This window comes from Aquarana catesbeiana, linkage group LG13 (assembly GCF_042186555.1).
Source record: "Aquarana catesbeiana isolate 2022-GZ linkage group LG13, ASM4218655v1, whole genome shotgun sequence".
Classification (NCBI taxonomy): Eukaryota; Metazoa; Chordata; class Amphibia; order Anura; family Ranidae; genus Aquarana; species Aquarana catesbeiana.
This window is the reverse complement of record NC_133336.1, coordinates 72,771,881-72,788,191: the sequence shown is the minus strand read 5'-3', so window position 1 is coordinate 72,788,191 and position 16,311 is coordinate 72,771,881.

Here is a 16,311-nt window from a genome sequence, read left to right as displayed (position 1 = left end):
CTGGTAAGTGAACGGCATGAATGAAAATATTCAACTGTAAACATCTTAACACTAAATGCTGTAACAACCTGATAACTGGCGGAGAGGACGCCGTGATTCTATTAATCACCTGCACTACCCCTAAGTTATCGCCATGGAAACGCACCTTCCGATCCCTGAAAGATGCTCCCCATAATTCCACTGCCAGCACCACAGGAAACAGTTCCAGCAGCACTAAGTTCTTCGTGAACCCTCCTTCAACCCAAGATTGTGGCCAAGGACCAGCACTCCACTGCCCCTGAAAAAACGCACCAAAACCAGTGGCACCCGCCGCATCAGTAAAAAGCTCTAAGTCAAAATTGCTGACTGGGCCCGACATCCACATTGCCCTGCCATTAAATGACTCCAAAAAGGTATGCCATACCCTTAGATCTTCCCTGTGCGTTTTTTTGATCCTAATGAAATGCCTTGGTGATTGTATGCCGCTTGTGCTGGCCGCAAGCCTGCGACTAAACACTCTCCCCATCGGTAGTATCCGGCACGCAAAATTAAGTTTTCCCAACACAGACTGCAACACACGCAACTGAACTTTTTGTAAACCTATTAAACCTGCAACCTCTTTTTTTAAATCCTCCAACTTGTCGTCGGGCAGCCTGCATTCCATTGCCTCCGAATCCAAGATTATGCCCAGAAATTTGATGACTGTGCAAGGTCCCTCCGTCTTGTCCGCCGCCAATGGAATGCCGAATCTGTCAGTGATATGTTCCAACGTTGCCATGAGCACCGCGCAGATTCTGGATGCAGCTGGGCCGATACAAAGGAAATCGTCCAAGTAGTGAATTACTGAATTCACCCCTGACACATCCCTTACCACCCATTCCACGAACGAGCTAAATTGTTCGAATAACGCGCATGACACTGAGCAGCCCATTGGCAAACACTTGTCTACATAGAATTCCCCATTCCAATGGCAGCCCAGCAGTCGAAAACTTTCCGGGTGAACCGGCAGCAGGCGAAAAGCCGATTCCACATCTGCCTTTGCCATCAAGGCCCCCTTACCATAATGCCGTACCCATCCTACTGCCGCATCAAAAGATGTATACGTAACCGAGCACTCCTCCTGGCCAATAGCGTCATTCACCGACCCACCCTTAGGGAACGATAAGTGGTGAATTAGCCTAAATTTGTTGGGTTCCTTCTTGGGCACAACCCCCAATGGAGATACGACCAGATCTGCCAGAGGTGCCTCGTGGAAAGGGCCGCCCATTCTACCCATTGCAACCTCCTTCTTCAGCTTCTCTGAAACCACCTCCGGATGTTGCAATGCAGAACGCAAATTTTTAGGCACAGGAGGAATAACCGATAACGTACATGGGATCTTAAAACCTAACGAAAAACCTTCCTCCAACAGGACTGCCGCTCTTCTATCCGGATACCTACCTAGAAACGGCCGCATCCTTTCCACTTTCACCGGAGTCCTCCCTTTTGTTTCCAGCGTCACCTGTTCGTCCCTTACCTTGCTTAAAGCATCTTGACGCTGGATGCGTTCCCCCGCAGCCTGTACACTCGTGTTTGTACTTACACGTGGCCCCAAACTTGCAGGCCCCTGTGTTGTACTGCCAGCAGATCCCTTTCTTATTTCCTGCCGAGTGTCCCTGGGATGAAGGTCCACCGGCTCCCCCCTGAAAAAACTGGTTAGGAGCCCTCGCCGTTGTCATCAGGCGCATCCACAGGCTGATGTCCTTGTGGTCCCAACGAAGCTCCGGACGCACCGCTCTCCTCTGTCTGAACTGTTCGTCGTACCGGAGCCACGCTGTGCCACCGTATACCCTGTATGCTTCCCCTATCGCATCCTGATAGCAAAATAACGCGGAACAGTGTTCCGGCTGCTTTTCCCCGATCACACTTGCCATGATAGCAAAGGCCTGCAACCAATTCGTAAATGTCCTGGGTATTAAACGATATCTCCTCTTCTCCTCGTCGTCTTTCTTGGAACTATCGGGTTTAACCCTATCCAAGTTAAACTTCTCCAGGGGCAACAATGAAAAAATTTCTACGTACTCACCCTTCCACAGCTTTTCTCGAACCTCCTGCTTCAGGTGAGCTCCTAATGGCCCCTCAAAACACACATATATTTCACACCGTGCTGCGTCCCCCAATCTAGTTATATCCTGCCTACCCGCGACTTCCTTAGCCGCCACAGCATTGTCCGTCCCCTGCTTATCACCACTCGCCACTGCCTCCAGCACCGCAGGCGGTGCAGCCACCGCTGGCAAATCTACTGTTACATCTGCGCTCCCCGTTGTTGGGACCCACGCCGCCGCCGGTACCGGAGCCGGCCGTTCTGCCGCCTCAAACTTCTGAACCAACTCCTTGATGCCCGCCAAAAACCCTAATAAACCAGAAACCCCCCCAGCAGGCCCCGCGCTCGCTTCACTAGCACTTGGCCCCCCGACAGTAACCCCTGTCCCTGCCATGCCATCACTACCTATAGTATGCCCTGATGTAATAGACTTACCGGGCTGCACAGGAACCGTCCCATCAGCCGATCTTCCGCCCGCCGCTGCTGCTGCTGCTCTCCTGGAAGGGGGGTACGCCTCCTCTTCCGGTCCGGATCCTTCCTCCACCACGCCAGGGATCTCCTCCTCCTCTTCAGATGAGGGCCCGCTAGGCCTGCCGACCAGGGCTGCTGCCGCCACCTCCATGTTTCCCCTCCTCTGCGCATGTACCGTACCGCCCGACTTCCGTACAGCCTTCCCAGAACCGGTGTGGGAAACCGCAGTCCTGCCGGCCTCCGCTCTCCTGCTCAACATGCCCGATCGGCCTCTCTCTCTTCTCTTCTGGTCCCCTGCCGCCGATGCCGATGGCCCGGGCACCCCCGCTCTTGTCTTGGCCTGTGTTCCTGCTGGGCCGCCCGCCATGTTCCTGGGGGCGGGGCTTGCGCTCCTGGCCGATTCTCTCCACCTAGGCCTCAGCTCCGGTCTCTCCTCCTCCCGCCCCGCATTCCGGTCCGCTGCGGCCGAAGCACCGCAGCTTCCTACTCCCCCAGCCGCTCTTTTTGACGGTGGGCCCGCCGTGAGCCCCGCACCGGGACTACCCCGCTGCCGCTGTGATGTCCCTGGATGCTCTGGGGAGAAACGTTCCGGCGGCCTAGAGCGGCGCGCTCTGTTACCGGTTCTCCCACTGTCCACCGGTAGCCGCTCTTCTCCTGCCAGCGCTGCACCGACCGCTGCCTGGAGCCACGCTGTGCCCCGAACCGCCGCTTCTTCCCTCAGCTGGGCCATGATCCGCTCTACCTCTGCCATGCTGCCTCTAAACTTTCCACAACTTTCTGCTTGTACCTCCCAGGGCGGGCCTACTATTTATCAGTCCCCTCCCTGTGTTATCCTCCCCCTCGGCACCTTGTCTCCACCCTCTCATTTATTAACCCTGTTACCTCCGTCATGTGCGCCTTGCACATACCTCATTTTATTCGGCTGCTCCAGGCTTTTCTTGATGTAAACAAAAGCTCGGTGATCGGTTTCGTTTTCTCCTCACGCTGACAGCGTGAGGAGGAAAAAAAAGCCGATCACCGGCTCATGTCAAAGGGACATCGGTCCCGAAGAGCAAGGAGGCACAGATGCCTCATCTGTGCCTCCAAGTGCCATCTGCCAGTGCCCACAGTGCCCACAAGTGCCACCTATTAAAGCCCACAAGTGCCACCTATTAAAGCCCAAAAGTGCCACCTATCAATGCCCACAAGTGCCACCTATCAATGCCCACAAGTGCCACTTATTAGTGCCACCTAGCAGTGCTGCCATCAGTCAGTGCCCAATCAGTGCCCAACACTGCCACCCATCAGTGCCCATAACCGCCACCCATCAGTGCCCATCACTGCCACCTATCGGTGCCCATCAGTGCCGCCTCATCGGCGTACATAAACGAAGGAGAAAAATTAACTGTTTGCAAAAATTGATAACAAAATATAAAAAAATATATAATTTTTAAAAAAAAAATTCTGTCTTTTTAAATTTTTTTTAACAAAAAATAAAAACCGTAGAGGTGATCAAATACCATCAAAAGAAAGCTCTATTTGTGGGAAAAAAATGATAAAAATTTCATTTGGGTACCGTGTTGTATGACCGCGCAATTGTCATTCAAAGTGCGACAGCACTAAAAGCTGAAAATTGGTCTGGACAGGAGGGGGGTTTAAGTGCCCAGTAAGCAAGTGGTTAAGGTACCATAACATACTTTGAGAGTGGTACACTTTACTTTGCCTACAGATATTTGACCCCACCATAGAAGTCACTTTGATGTGTATCCTCTCAGGGGCCAAAGCTTCTCAGACCTCTACTGACTGTAAGGAGGTGGTGCCAAGCTGGGCATATATGCGTAGACCATAGTGCTAGGGATGTGGGGGAACCAGGAAAAAAACGGATAACAGATCTGATGTGCAGGCACCTGGAGGTACCTGCTATGTCTTGTCAGCATAAATTAGGTACTTTTTTCTTCATTCGATTTTAAAAGATTTCCATTTTAAATGAAATTCTTCTTCTGCTGTGTAACAGCGATTGCCAACTCAACAAATCTCATGTACAGAATAGCAGGTCTCCCATTACTCTACTGTTTATGTAATCTGGCCACACACTATTAGAATTGTGTTCTTAAAGCAGAACTTCCGCTCATTTATCTCCCTCCCCCTCCGGTGCCACAATTGGCACCTTTCAGGGGGGGGAGGGGGGACAGGATACCTGTCTTTGACAGGTATGCTGTTCCCATTTCCGGAAGTCCGGGTCACGGGCGGTGACATCACCGCGGGGGTCCCTCCTCCTCCCTCCTCCTCTCCCTGTCACTGGGCCAGTAGGAGAGAGGTGCTGGGCCTCGCGCATGCGCAGTAGGGTTCCCAGCGTGAAGTCGTAAGGATGCACTTCCGGGTACCCTTACCCGCAATGGCGGTGGCAGCACCCGACAGCTGATGGAAACATCAGCTGTGGTGCCGACATCGCTGGACTCCAGAACAGGTAAGTGTCCTATTATTAAAAGTCCGCAGCTGCAGTATGTGTAGCTGCTGGCTTTTAATTTTTTTTTTGTGGGGGGGCGGAACACTGCTTTAAATTTTTGTTTAATTTTCCAATGGTTAGTATTGTCAAATTCGACACAGTGACAAGAAAATTTGAGAATGGCAGGATGAAAAATCTTGTATGAACAAATTTCTACCAGTGTATACCGTATACCGTATATGGTTTTCATTTGAGCAATTCCATTAACGCCAAAATCAAATCTTTAAAGCAAACAAATTTAAAGTATTTTTTCTTGTTCAGTCATTTTTATTGACAAGTTTTAACTAATACAAGGGGAACAGCGAAGATGAGACACAAAACAGAATATGAAACAACGTAAACAGGTGCCACATCTAAGCCGAGCAGAAACTAAGTCTGTTCAATAACATTACGTAAGTCTTGTGTGGGCAATCAAAATGAATGACAATTGCTCATGGCAGGGAAAGAATTACAATAGAGGCGGTGATGTTAGCTGTAGGAGATGATATTCATAAAGTAATATGTGCTATTTACCAAGTATTGTCCAGGTACAATAGCGTGACACAGTTGGAATCAGGAAGAAAAAGTGGTAGAGAATATAGAAACAAGTGAGGGAGGAACAGAAAGAAATAGTGTGGGGAAGGGGTACGGGAGAGCAGCTTTTGAAGTACTTTTGAACAATGTCAAGTCTCTGTTGGCGTTATCGTATGTACCGCTGAGATATTTCATATGAACGTTCCTTTAAAAATCTATCATTGTATGGCCAGCTTTAGCTTGAAAGACCATTGTTTATGATAGCTGTATTGTATTTGTTTATATTATACCACAATACCAGATTTCACCAGAAGGTGGCATTGCAGGCAAAATCTGAAATTGTATCTCTTATTCCTGGTGCATCTCAGGGGTGATGGATGTAACAAGGGAATTGTTCTATGTTTTGACATTGAGGTCTTAACCACCAGGATTTCACGGACATGTGTGTAAGTAAGGCAATGGCTAAGTGGTTAGCACTTCTGCCTAGCAACACTACAGTCATTGATTTGAATTCCACCTACCTGGAGTTTGCATGTTCTCTCTGTGCCTATCTAAATTGGCCCTAGTAAGTGTATCTATGTATAAATGTGAGTTAGGGACCTTAGTATTGTAAGCTCCTCGAGGGCAGGGACTGATGTGAATGTGCAATACATATACAGTAGATGTAAAGCTCTGCGTAATTTGGGGGTGCTTTATAAGTACACGTAATAAATAAATAAGTGGTCATTAATGGTTAATAAACATACAATACAACCATATATCTCACCCTGGCAACTTGGTATCCACTCAGACTTCAGAAGCCATGTTTTGAGATTTAAAATGCCCTAATCAGCCATTGTTACTGCACTTTAGTTTCAAGGTACATGTGAAAAATAAATAGCTTAATCTCTCTGATACTGTTTACAAAGCTGTGTGTGTAAAGGGATCCAAGTAATGTCAACTATTATCTTGTCTTATCTCCAAAGAGGAGCTAAAGTGATTGATTTGTAGAGTGTGTATCCTGTATCTCCATGCCATAAAAACTTGCCCAGGAAGGTCTCTGTATGCAGAACAGAATTTAGTCAGCAGATATTTAAGGTTTTCATAGACATTATATGATTATTGCCTGGTGAATGTCCAACAATGAGCTATACCAGCAGACCTTCTTGGGCCTTCAACACCTGCGAAATGATGTCAATATTTTCTAGGCTAAAAAACCCTCTCTTGTTAAAACCTCTGTCATCCATCTAGACTCTCACCCCCACTTGTAGCCAGAGCCTTTAGTCTAATTCCTTTGTTTTATCTATGTCAGAGCTTCCACAAGGTTGGTGCTCTTCTACCCTCCCTCATATAATGGTGTCGGGGCCCAGCAGTTGGCTGACCAGGCCTTAAGTACTCCACCATAATTTGAATAGGACAACTTCACCTGTTTTCCCTTGCTCAGAAGCAGAGGGTATAGTCAAAGGCTCCTAAAGACTAATGGGGGGGGGGGGGAGCAGAAGCCTTTCAATCTACTTGACACCTTTTGGAAATATACTGGTAAAATAATGGGGTGCTTACCTGCACTATAGAGAGCAGTTAATTGTGAGGGCATGATTCAATCATCCGTAAACTGGTCATACACATGGAAATTTGATTGCGCAATGGAACTTCCGTTTCCATTTTATATGGAAAAACACAAAACAATTGATGATTTAAAATGTTGGTTTTGGACTGAGAAGTGTGGGCAGTGGAGGTGGGCTTTTGGACAGTCTTTCTTCTTTTGGTTTCTCTTGTTCCTTTTCCATTCTTCGTCTCTGCCCTTTCTTTTTCCCTTCTCCCCCCTTCTTTCTTGAACTTGCACTTTGTTTTCATTTAGTTATTTTGCTCACAATTTTGCAGTGCATTTTGTATACTCACGGCCCACACCGACTAGCCGGTGGGTGATGGCCAAGTATAAGTTCTAATATTTCCCCTAGTGGGGTTTTCTGAGTAGGATTCTTGTACGCTTTATAAGAACTTTTAATGTTATGCTGAACTTATACTTTATATGGCAACCCTTTGTGTTGAAAATGACTGGTGGTATACTATTTGGGTCCTTTTTATATTTGTTCTTAATGTTTTGATATGTTCCACCTGTTGTGGGCCTTGCGTTGTGGGCCTTGTCCTTGATGTCATTCTTTGCCTACAATTTGTGTCCTCTTTGGAAAAAAACTTTCAATAAATATATTGAAACAGAAAATTTTGGTTTTGAACAATTACAAGGAGATGGGATCAAACGTGCATTGAATGAAACATTGGAAAAATTTGATCAATTTCAATAAAATTACCATAGTCTTTTCCCATTTTGATTCCATTTCAATTTGATCTTTCAATAAACTGTATTGAGATTTTTAATTTAATGCCCAGTTTTACCTTTGGAGTTGACCGAATGGTGGTTGATTGACCTCGGAGATGCTTAATTACTTTTTGTTGATTACTTGCAATTATATTTGCAATTTCCAGTGGCTCGAAAGTGTTTGTAATTGACTGAAAATTGCCACTTGTATGGCCAGCTTAAGGACAAGCTCTCACTAAAGCACTTACAGCTGAAATGGCTTTCTCTCTAATATTTATACCAGACAAATGCAGTGAAAAAAATATTGGTTAGATATCCTTTTACAGAAAAAATAAATCCTTTTATTTGATACTTTTTTGAAAACAATTTCATAAGATGAAAAATTCTTATATGTGGAAATCTGGAGAGCATTTCATGACTCAAACAAAGGACTTTGCATAATATCATCAAAGGTCAGGTCAATGCCAGACGGCCATCAAAATCCAGCCCATCGTTCAGGAAGTGTTTCAATTTGCTTAGTTCGATGTTTTGGAATTTTCATTGAGTTCATTTTTCATATTTGGTTCATTTTATAGAAATTCATCTAGATTGAACCCCTGCCAGTTTGTCAATTAACTTTACATACAATATAAATTTAAGATAATTGGCTGAACGATGAAGTCTGGTCACATTACATTCACAACACACCCTTCTGGTCTCCATTCAGATCACAGGAAAGCCAAGCAATTTTAAGTTCTGTGTACTGTTGCCAAACTCCTGACTTTGTTCTTATTTCAAGATCCAAATGGTTTTAGTTTCTGAAATTGATAAATCTTTTTTCTTTTCTATAAAGTTTTATTTTTAAATGACTGAGGACAGCTCAAGATGAGAATATTCTAAAAAGTTAACTTTTTTTTTAGAAAGTGGTGCTAAAATGTATATATAAAGTCACATTTTTTTAATCTTTTATTCAGTTTTGATTTAAGGTTCTGTATCGTAATGTAAAGGATGGGATTTTTGAGGGACAACTATTACATAAAATATTATTTCTTTATTGCAGATAAAATAAAAACATGTTAATATGCCATACAACATTTCATAAAATAGATCCATGATACAGTCTTATTCATTGGTTTTCATAAAATACATCCATGATACAGTCTTATTCATTGGTTTCACCACAACATTTTGTAATAGTAGTATGGATATATGCTGGTCTTATATGGCTCAACGTGTTTCATGGAATAGATCCACTACTTCAGGAGCAGCCAGTCTATTTATTGTATCAAAATGATCTAAAGAAAGAAAATATACATATACATATATTATAATCATGAAGTACCAGTATGACCTGAAGACCCAGCCACACAGTCTATGCTGTGACCAGGGAAGAATGGAGAGAGAGCAGTTTTGATTTAAGATGAAAATGGTTACATAGTTACATAGTTAGTCAGGTTGAAAAAAGACACAAGTCCATGCAGTTCAACCATAAAAATAAATAAAAAATAATATCAAACAATTCCATATACCCAATCCTATACCCTTGATCCAGAGGAAGGCGAAAGACCCCAGCAAAGCATGATCCAATTTGCCACAGCAGGGGAAAAAATCCTTCCTGACCCCCAAAAGGCAATGGGATTTTCCCTGGATCAACTTTACCTATAAATGATAGTACCCAGTTATATTATGTACATTTAGGAAAGAATCCAGGCCTTTCTTAAAGCAATCTACTGAGCTGGCCAGAACCATCTGTGGAGGGAGTCTATTTCACATTTTCACAGCTCTTACTGTGAAGAAACCTTTCCGTATTTGGAGATGAAATCTCTTTTCCTCTAGGTGTAAAGAGTGCCCCCTTGTCCTCTGTGTTGACCGTAAAGTGAATAACTCAACACCAAGTTCACTATATGGACCCCTTATATATTTGTACATGTTGATCATATCCCCCTTTAATCTCCTCTTCTCAAGAGAGAATAAATTCAGTTCCTCTAATCTTTCCTCATAGCTGAGCTCCTGCATGCCTCTTATCAGTTTGGTTGCCCTTCTCTGCACTTTCTCCAGTTTCCGATATTCTTTTTGAGAACTGGTGCCCAAAACTGAACTGCATATTCCAGATGAGGTCTTACTAATGATTTGTACAGGGGCAAAATTATATCTCTCTCTCTCTCTGGAGTCCGTACCTCTCTTAATACAAGAAAGGACTTTGCTCGCTTTGGAAACCGCAGCTTGGCATTGCATGCTATTATTGAGCTTATGATCTACCAAAACCCCCAGATCCTTCTCCACTATGGTCTCCTCCAAGCATGTATGATGCATGCATATTCTTAGCCCCCAAGTGCATAACTTTACATTTATCAACATTAAACCTCATCTTCCACATAGTCGCCCAATTAGACAGTGCATTGAGGTAAATTGGAGATATCCTGTAAGGACGTTATTCCACTGCATAGTTTGATGTCATCTGCAAAGACTGAAATGGTACTTTTAATCCCAGACCCTATATCATTTATAAAGGTATTAAAAAGTAAGGGTCCCAACACTGAACCTTAGGGTACACCACTGATAACCTTAGACCATTCAGAGTAAGAATCATTAACCTGAGCCACCCCCATCAAATCATTCTTTGCAGCTATTACCTTTTGTACCATCACCCCCTCCCTTTAGAATGTAAGCTCTACGAGCCGGGCCCTCCTATACCTTTTGTATTGAACAGTACTGTAATTGTGTTGTCCCCCTTATACATTGTAAAGCGCTGAGTAAACTGTTGGCGCTATATAAATCTCGTATAATAATAATAATATAATAATTAACCACTACTGCGAGTCTGCGAGCCCGACCTTCTTATCCAACATCAGTGCCTGACCTCACAAATGCAGTTCTGGAGAATGGTCAAACATTCCCATAGACACACTCCTAAACCTTGTGGACAGCCTTCCCAGAAGAACTGAACCCTACGGACTAAGACTGGGATGCCATTAAAGTTCATGTGCCTGTAAAGGCAGGTGTTCCAATACTTTTGACAATATAGTGTACATCTGGAAGAGAGCCTGTTCTTTTGAAAAACAACAGACTTACTGGCTGGATCACCAGATGAAAATAGAAGAAATAAAGACTAAAAAAGACATCACATCTTAGATTTGGTAAGCTACGATATACAGTAATAAATGTTTGACTTTAGGGTTAATACTGCTTTAACATAGCATTTGAGTTTAGATCCACTTTAACGCCTACACAGCCTACTGTAAATACTTATAACTCACATCAGTTGCATTTATCTGGCTATGTATGGCCAACCCAGTAATATGAGAGGTATGAATATATAACTTGAGTGTCCTCTGAGACCCACATCTTCCATTTGTAATCCATCCCATCGAGACATTGGATTCTAATGTTTCTAGTTATTTCCATCTCTGTTGATTGTATTCAGGGAAATTCCTGTACAAAGCCAGTAATTCCATCATTGATTTTTTTTGTTGTGGTTCTTTTATTTATAGACTGCATCAGACATCAGTGTTAGGCTATACTGTGCTGGGATTCCCTAGGGCATTTGAGATAGAATGTGAAGAGAGAAACATAAATTAGAAGGAACATTAGATCACTAATGAAACTAAAGTAAGTATAGGGGATAAATAAGTAATTGTACATTAACAGATGTTACAGTGTGATGTTGTGTTACATGAAATAATCTTGCTGGCATGGATATGAAACTGTTTTATTACCGTTTATTTTAAAAGATAAATAAAAAACTATTACGACCATCCATGTAGTGTCACAAAGTGGTTACCATCTTCCCTAGTGTTCTAGCTGCTGCCATTGCTTGGGAAACTGGATGTTCCCAATAGAACATCTAGTTGGCCAATAGAATGCAGGCATTATTTTATAGTTTATGGTTGTAACACAATACCAGATATCACCACTAGGTGGCACTGCAAATGAAGTATGTAAATTTACCAATTTTTCCTAAGAAAACCTAGGTGCCCTTTAAGGAGCTGACCCCTTTGTGTTGCTGCATGTAGCGATTCAGAAGTATAATTGAATTTTCAGTATTTCCCATTTTTCTTCTTTCTTGTTCTATTGTTTTAAGGTATGTATGAATACACCATAAAACCTAATTCCAGCCAATTTTTTTTTTTTTTTGGATCTTGGAGTGGAAAAATTGCACTAAGGATTTGATACGTGCGACAGTCCCTGGACTTTCTATCTCTATGACATCAGGACAAGGAAAAAAAACAAAAAGGAAATAGAAAATAGAAAATACATTTCAGGAAGCAATCCTGTGCATTCCTATGTGCCTATAGTTCATATGTCCATATATAACTATAGTTCCTGCATTCCTATGTGCCTATATTGCAGTCAATGAAGAGTCCATTTCCCAGAAATTCCAAGCAAGTTATCAGTAAACTGCTCAAATTTCGTCTCATTCCTGATGGATTGGGTAAAATTCGAGCTGTGTATGGCCCTGCTGACACCATTGTTCAGTCGACTCTTGTCGAAAAGTGCCTGTTGCAAAATTGTGTGTGCGCCGGCTGGCGGTATACAATGAGGGAAATGAGGCTTCAGCATTTAGGTTTGGGCATAGGTGCACCATCCAGCACCTGTCTGAGAGGCTGACAGCTACTGCGGCTTGATGGGGCTGAATGGTACAACTAGCAGTACTAAAGTTTAGGGCAGCATGCATCCAGGGACAAATGCCAAGAACGCAAGCAGTCTGCATTCTGGAGATTTATCCCTGGGTGTATTTGTCTGGCCTCACCTTAAAGCGGGGTTCCACCCAAATTTTGAACATTATCTCTATGCATTCTCTTCCTTGCCTAGATGCTGACATGCTATGTAAAAAAATTTAAATCGCCGTAATTACTTTTTTTTTTCTAATCTTCTTAGCACTTCCTGGTTTTCCTCCCATGGGAGTAGGCGTGTTTCTAGCCTCTCCCAGACCTCCCACAGTCCCCTGGGAGCTAGTCTCAGGCTTCCCAGCATGCATTGTGCAACAGCGTCATCACAACATCTCGGTGAATGCTGGGAGCACAGCATTCACCGCATCCAGGAAATACATGCTTGTGGGCTTCAAATGCCCACAACGAAGATGGAAACCGCCTTCAGTGAATTTTATAAGTTATTCTTTACAACGAAATTGGACACAGGCGGACTTATTACACAGAACATGTGAGTAGATAATCATGAGAAGAAAAGTTTGTGAATAAACTCCAAAAAAAAAAAACGATAGATAGGTGGACCCCCGCTTTAATGCCGGAGTCTCATTCATCAAGGCCAAGTGTGTATGGGGCTTTAGTTGCTGAGAAATTTCCTTTACACGCGCATGAACTTTATTGGCATCCCAGTCTTAGTTTGTAGGATTGAATATTGAACTGGCCCACCCTTTGCAACTATAACAGCTTCAACTCTTCTGGGAAGGCTGTCCACAAGGTTTAGGAGTGTGTCTATGGGAATGTTTGACTATTCATTCAGGAGCGCACTTGTGAGGTCAGGCACTGATGTTGGAGAGAAGGCCTGGCTCGCAGTCTCCGCTCAAATTCATCCCAAAGGTGTTCTATCGTGTTGAGGTCAGGACTCTGTGTAGGCCAGTCAAGTTCCTCCACCCCAAACTCGCTCACCCATGCCTTTATGGACCTTGTTTTGTGCACTGGTCCAAATCATTTGGTGGAGGGGGGATTATGGTGTGGGGTTGTTTTTCAGGGGTTGGGCTTGGCCCCTTAGTTCCAGTGAAGGGAACTCTTAAGGTGTCAGCATACCAAGATTTTGGACAATTTCATGCTCCCAATTTTGTGGTAACAGTTTGGGGATGGCCTCTTCCTATTCGAACTTGACTGCGCACCAGTGCACAAAGCAAGGTCCATAAAGACATGGATGAGTGAGTTTGGGGTGGAGGAACTTGACTGCACAGAGTCCTGACCTCAACCCGATAGAACACCTTTGGGAGGAATTAGGCCTGGTTCACACCTATGCAGGTTGCAGTTTGCATATTCCAGGTACATTTTGCGTTTTTTTGCGTTTTTCAATACATGTTTTTGATCCATTGAAGTCTATGGAACCAAAAACTATTTTGCGTTTTTTTGCGTTTTTCAATACATGTTTTTGATCCATTGAAGTCTATGGAACCAAAAACTATGGAAAAAAAGTCCCTGGCCCTTTCCAAAAAATGCATAGATTTGAACGTGACCCATAGGAAACCATGTTAAATGGACTGTAGTGTGTTTCTGCAAAGCTGAAAATGCACTAAAAAATGCATAGGGGTGAACCAGGCCTTACAGTGGAGACTGCGAGTCAGACCTTCTCGTCCAACATCAGTGCCTGAGCTCACAAATGCACTTCTGGAAGAATGGTCAAACGTTCCCATAGACACACTCCTAAATCTTGAGGACAGCCTTCACAGAAGAGTTGAAGCTGCCATAGCTGCAAAGGGTGGGCCAACTCAATATTGAACCTTACGGACTAATGCCCCGTACACACGGTCGGATTTTCCGACGGAAAATGTGTGATAGGACCTTGTTGTCGGAAATTCCGACCGTGTGTAGGCTCCATCACACATTTTCCATCGGATTTTCCGACACACAAAGTTTGAGAGCAGGCTATAAAATTTTCCGCAACAAAATCCGTTGTCGGAAATTCCGATCGTGTGTACACAAATCCGACGCACAAAGTGCCACGCATGCTCAGAATAAATAAAGAGATGAAAGCTATTGGCTACTGCCCCGTTTATAGTCCTGACGTACGTGTTTTACGTCACCGCGTTTAGAATGATCGGATTTTCCGACAACTTTGTATGACCGTGTGTATGCAACACAAGTTTGAGCCAACATCCGTTGGAAAAAATCCATGGATTTTGTTGTCGGAATGTCCGAACAAAGTCCGACTGTGTGTACAGGGCATTAGACTGGGATGCCATTAAAGTTCATGTGTGGGTAAAGGCAGGTGTCCCAATACTTTTGACAATATAGTGTATCCAGCTTCAGTAGCTGTTCATGTTACTCAATGCAGCTGCTAATGACCATGGCACATCCTTAATTTATAGCTGTATTGGAAATATGAATGTATTGTAGCCAGATATAGAAGCTACAAATCAGCAGAAAATATAATCAGAAAGGGCAGAAACTTTACTAAGTTCCTGGTGTGACAGGGGCCCTAAAAAAAACCTCAATTATGGCCGCTAGAAAAACACGGCCTGCTTTGAGCTTCTAAGACTTTACGTATGCTGTGTGGTTTATTTAATGTGTTTTGCAAATGTAGAAAGAATAATAAGAAAGTAAAAGTTGGGTAGTTTCTCATGTCCTGGAACAAGGTAATTGTGGTGATGACAGTCAATGTCCAAACAAAGGGAGAAAACACATTCATCTCTCGCATCTGCTAAAGAAATGTCAACAAGAGCAAACAGCCTGCTCACATTGTTTTGTTAGGATCCTGATGGTTCTAGCAGCCCCTGGGCCTGTAATGTTTTCAGAGTCTGTGTTACTAGGTAGAACCGAGAAATATTTGACATCCTCCGGTGAAGTGTGGCTACAGCTGCCTCCTCTGAATTTACAGGAGGAAGTAAACAGTGCGTTTCTAACACTAAATTTGGGTTGTTGAAGCCCATGTGATGGGGAGAGTCCCTAAGGAAATGTCACTGTGCTTTTTCATGGATACACCTATGAATCTAAACCATGCAATTATGATATTATATTTTTAAAGCAGTGTTAAAGCGGACTTGCATCCAAAAGTGGAACTTCCGCTTTAAGCACTCCTCCCCCCCTTACATGCCACATTTGGCATGTCATTTTTTTTGGGGGGGGGGGAGTGGGTGACTACTTTAGAGAGGGACTTCCTGTCCCACTTCCTCTTTCCGCCCACGGGCCGCCTAGGCGACTCCTCCTCTCCCCTAGGCGGTCCATCCCTCTCGGCAATCTTCTGGGACATGTGACAGATCCCAGAAGATTGCCTGTCCACTGGGAGAGTGCAGCGCGACTCGCACATGTGCAATGCGTGCCCGGCCGTGAAGCCGCAAGCTGTCACGGCCATGTGCCCACAGTTCCAATGGATGCGCAGAGGAGATGGATGCGGCCGCATCGCTGGACCATGGAACAGGTAAGTGTCTGTTTATTAAAAGTCAGCAGCTAAACTCTTTGTAGCTGCTGACTTTTAATTTAAAAAAAAGCCTGGAACTCTGCTTTAAACCCTCAGTGTTTTTTAGCCTAACACATTGGGCACAATAAAATAAGCATACCCCAGTAAACTATTTGTTGAAATTCTTACCATGGCATTTGCAGTATACAACTTTCAATGCTTCTGGCTCCTGCTGTCTTGGTGCTGCTTTCCTGAACATCTGGTGTTCACATGAAAGAGTTAACAGTGGACAGTGCAGTCTCCAGTCAATCTGTTAGCTTGGAGGAATGAGGGGAAGAGGGAGAGAGGAAAAGGAGAATGCCTTACCATGCTTCACTTTGTGAATGTGTGTTTATTGATGTACACAGTGTAGGGAGACACAACTCTAGTCCCTGCATGTAACGGTGGCTC